The sequence below is a fragment of the Pongo pygmaeus genome, chromosome 13 (genome assembly GCF_028885625.2).
Source record: "Pongo pygmaeus isolate AG05252 chromosome 13, NHGRI_mPonPyg2-v2.0_pri, whole genome shotgun sequence".
Classification (NCBI taxonomy): domain Eukaryota; kingdom Metazoa; phylum Chordata; class Mammalia; order Primates; family Hominidae; genus Pongo; species Pongo pygmaeus.
The window spans coordinates 82,723,540-82,728,673 of NC_072386.2; the positions used below are offsets into that span (position 1 = coordinate 82,723,540).

A 5,134-nucleotide genomic window follows, 5' to 3' on the forward strand; every position below is an offset into this window, starting at 1 on the left:
GTTGTATTTTGATTTCAAATTCCAATTATTCATGACTGGTATATAGGAAAGGAATTTACTTTCAGGTATTAAGCTTGTATCCTGCAACCTTGCTATAATCTAGAACTAATCAGTTCTAGATTTGTTTGTTTGTTTTGTCAGTTCTTTGGGATTTTCTACATAGACAATCATGTCATCTGTGAACAAAGACAATTTTATTTTCTCCTTCACAATTCATGTACTTTTTATTTCCTTTTTTGTCTTATTGTCTACAGTGTATTTTCAAAGCAATATATAACTACAAATATGATTACAGATAACAAGGTGTATCCTTTAAGCCAAGGTCTATAGTATTTTAATTATAAGTTTTAAATGCAATTTCTAAACACTAGATAAAGTTCTTAAAAACGGAATTTCTTTCAATGTATTTCCATAGTCTATCACAGAGTCTGTACATGGTTAGCACTCAATGAGTATGTAGTGGGAATGAATGTACGATGTAATTTTGAAACTTAACATCTATGTCTGGGGTTTAAGCAGAAAATAGAATTCACATAAGATGCTTCAAATGAAGGGACTTTAACACAGTGGACTCTCAACCATGACTGCCATTAGAATCAAAATTCCCCCTGTCTGAGAGTGAGACATGGGCTTCTCAGTCATTCCAATGGCCAGCAGTAGTTAAAAATCAGTAATAAAAGGGCTACTTGTAGATGTGTAGACAAGATTAAGAAAGTCAAAAAGCGATGTTGAGGCACTTGCTTTATAAATGAAGAAACTGAAGCTGAGTGAGGAAAGTAACTAGCTGAAGGTCATAAAGGTAGTTCATGGCTGAGATGGGCTTCAAGCCCAGGGATGTCTAATTCTATACTCCATGCTGCCTTCCAAATGAGTTTTTCTCTGGAACAAAATGTAATATTTGACCAAGCCCGAAGTAAAAAAACACTTTCAAAATAAGCACAAGATGCTCCTTTACTTAAAACCACATCAAATAGATTAAGATCAAAGTTTCCCTTGTGTTCTCAAAAGAATTAGCGCCTGAAATAAAACCCATCTAGCTTTTGTGACTAATATAAGACATGTGATGCTGTCTCCTTTTCTCTCCATCTTGCAATAAAATCATGTCTGGATTTTTCTGGAAAGAGAATGACGAGAAGCCAGAATGACAGATATTATATCTGCTAATGTGTGGTCTAGGAGACGGGACCCCTGGCGGGGAGTGGGTTAGGAGGGCAGAGAAGATGTTCACCTCTGATTAGAGCAAATGCCCAGACTTGGATTTCAAAAGCTCTTTCCCTTCCAATGTTGCCATGCATAGCATCCTAGCTTTACCTCTGAACTAAGAACTTCATGCAAATATATTTTCAATTCATCTGCCACTTATTGTTGACTAGATTATAAATCACTTAAAGCTTCTGAGACCAGCAAGTACCTCTTAAAATGAAGTGGTCTCCTGGTTTTGTGTAACACACATTTGTCTTTAAAATGGTTTATATTTTTTATAAATTTCTCCATCATATAACCTAATTCACAACTCCATTGTATTTTATACACCTTGCATGTCCCTAGACTATTCATGCTGAAGCCTCTTCTCACTACAAAATGAAAGATAAAATGAAATGATTCTCAGGAAGGTGCTCAGCTTAAACTGAAGCAAGTTCAGTGGATGCCAGCGACACCCTGATCTGAAGAAACATCTCAGGGTCTGTGGCACTTGCACGTCAAAGGAAGGTGTGAGCCCAAAGGTCTGGACCCAGCTTATAGAAATGGGATGCCAGTCATCAAATACTGTAGAAGAAAGCAGAACTGAGAGAGAGAGAGAAAAAAAAAGCACTGTAGACGGTCCTCATCGAGGAGTTCTTCAGATAGTAGAATATACAGGTGAAAGAAAGAAGGAAGGAACTCAAGATCAAAGTCAAAATCTTGGTCCAGAGATCTTTAGCCTCATTCGCATTCTTATGATAGAAGACGCAGGCATCAACCAAGGAGTAGCTCTCATGTCTCTGGAAGGAAACTAACTCGAAGTCGTTCAAGGGATGGAGAGAAATCCTATGGAGTTAAGAGGTCTAGGTCAAAAAGCAGAATAAGAAGATCTAGGTCAAGGCCTTGTCCACGTTCTCACAGTCGGAGCAGTGAAAGATCCAGCCACAGAAGAATGCATAGTTGGTCTCGGGATAAAGAACAATGTAAAGGCAGAGATAAAGAGAAAAAGGGAAGGATTAAGGGAAGGACAAGGATTACATAACATCAAACATGGGGAATCTGGAAACATCAAAGCTGGATTAAACCATCTGCCACCAGCTGAAGAGGCCAAAGCCAGAATACAGCTGGTTCTTGAAGCTGCTGCAAAAGCTGATGAAGCATTGAAAGCCAAAGAAAGAAATGAGGAAGAAGCAAAGAGAAGAAAGGAGGAAGACCAAGCCACTCTGGTAGAACAAGTGAAAAAAGTAAAAGAAATGGAAGCTGTTGAAAGTGATTCCTTTGTTCAGCAGATATTCAGATCAATTAAGAAGTCAAAAAGTTAGTGGAATCTGGTGAAGCGAAACATGCAACTTCAACATCAGGACCAACATTAGCAGGTGTTGATCCACCCAGTACTGAAAACGAAATACAACTGAGCAGCATCCCTACTTCTATCAAATACCAAGATGACAATTCCCTGGCCCATCCAAATTTATTTATAGAGAAAACTGGTGCTGAGCAAAAATGATTCAGAAGCTAATTGCTCTCTGACAAGAAAGACTAATTAATGGGCAGTCCTGTGGCCTAAGTAATATACATATGGTTGGATTGGATGGCCAGCAGAAACATTGGAAATATAGGTTTTTAAATACCAATATTAACTTTTTGCCCTTAAAAAGAATTCAGCTGATTATATAAAAAGGCAATCTCATTTCATTCTTCTTTCATGTAGGCTTGAATATTTGTTGATTTGAATTAACATGCTTGTTATTAAGCTGTATATTTTAAACTGTAATATTGTGAAAATTAAAACATGAAATTTAAGAATTCATGAAAATGTAACACTGTTAATAAAGCTAATTATAGATTTTTTTAAAAAGATTATTGGGTGTGGCACGTGCTCTGCAGTAGACTGCAGTTTCCAGAGCTCCCTATTAATGCCTAATGGACCCAGGTTGTCTATCTGGATGCCAAAGGCATACGTGTATGTATCTTTTGTCCTGCTTCATCTCATTCCCTAGTATTCACTATGAAAGTCAGCAGATGTGTGTGTTTGGGATTATGTTGTTTTGTTTTATTTTGCCATGCAGAATATATATTTTAAAATGAGTTTGAATACATCTGACAGTGGACTAATATCCAGAATTTACAAGAAATTCAAACAACTCTACAAAAATACCTCTAAAGAATCCCATTAAAAAGTGGAAGAAGGACATGAATAGTCAGTTTTCAAATAAGCCATACAAATTGCCCACGGGCATTTGAAAAAAAGTTCAACATCACTAATCATCAGAGAAACGCAAATTAAAACCACAATGAGATACCATCTAACACCAATCAGAATGACTATTAAAATGACAAAAAATAACAGATGTTGGCAAGATGTAGAGAAAGAGAACCCTTATACACTGTTAGTGCAACTGTAAATTAATACAACCTCTGTGGAAGACAGAACAGAGATTTCCCAAACAACTAAAAATAGAACTACTATATGATCCAGCAATCCCACTACTGGGTATCTACCCAAAAAGAAAGAAAGAATTATATTAAAAAGATAACACGGCAGGGCGCGGTGGCTCATGCCTGTCATCCCAGCATTTTGGGAGGCCGAGGCAGGTGGATCACAAGGTCAGGAGATCGAGACCATCCTGGCTAACACGGTGAAACCCTGCCTCTACTAAAATATACAAAAAAATTAGCCAGGTGTGGTGGTGGGCACCTGTAGTGCCAGTTACTCAGGAGGCTGAGGCAGGAGAATGGCACGAACCCAGGAGGAGGAGCTTGCAGTGAGCAGAGATTGTGCCACTGCACTCCAGCCTGGGCGACAGAGCAAGACTCCATCTCAAAAAAAAAAAAGATAACACGGACTCATATGTTTATCACAGCACTATTCACAATGGCAAAGATACAGAATCAACCTAAGTATCCATCAATGGCTGATTGGATAAAGAAAAGGTGATATTATACACACTTGAATACTACTCAGCCATAAAAAAGGATGAAATCATGTCTTTTGCAGCAACAGGGATGGAACTGGGGGTCACTATCCTAAGTGAAACAAGACAAACATAGAAAGACAAATATCACATGTTTGCACTTATAAGTGGGAGCTAAATGAAGTGTACACATGGGCATAGAGTGCAGAATAATTGACAATGGAGACTCGGAAGGGTGAGAAGGTGGAGAAGGGAATGATGAGAAGTTACGCAATGGATACAATGTACATTATTTGGGTGATGGATACTTTAAAATTCCTGACTTCACCAGTATGCAATGGATTAATATAACAATATTACACTTGTACCCATAAATTTATATAAATAAAAATGTTTTTAATAAAATAAAAATGAATGTGAATATTTATACTTTTATGACCATAGATTTGTTTTTGCTTTTTCTTGTCTGTCATTCTTTATCCTCACTTGTGTCTCTAGATTATTATGATATTTAAACATTATATTCATAAATAAAATTCATGTGTGACATATTACATGGGAATTTCCAAAATGTACCCAAATTATTTGAATTGAGACTGTTTAATATGTGGAAAATATCATGAAATTATATAGGACTAAAAACTACTTCAGAGATATTTAAAATGTCTAATTTTGATCAATAATTGGTCTAAATCAAATGGTTTATAATTATAAAAGGAATGAATTTCACATTAACATAATCTCTATGCTGAAAATAAGAAAAATTGATTTTCCACCAATGATCTTTTTCAGTACCACTTACTGGTGAATAAATCAAATTAAATACCTGCCTTCTCCACCTCAAACGATTTATTAAGAACAGATATCCAGGTATTGCTCTACTTTCTATTATGAATTTGAGTTTAAATTGAATAGAATTCAGAATACAACTTAGCAGAGAAAAGAAAACTGATGTAAAAGGACTGAAGAGCTGTGTGGGGACAGAAAGAAGGAAGGAAGGAAGAGAGGGAGGGAGGGGCGAAGGGAGAGAGGGAGGG

At 36.7% G+C, this 5,134-nt stretch overlaps 1 pseudogene; it reads left to right on the forward strand.

The window, feature by feature from the left end:
* Positions 1 to 1,745: 1,745 nt before the first annotated feature.
* LOC129044362 (serine/Arginine-related protein 53-like) lies at positions 1,746 to 2,749 on the forward strand (annotated as a pseudogene).
* The last annotated feature ends 2,385 nt before the right edge of the window (positions 2,750 to 5,134 follow it).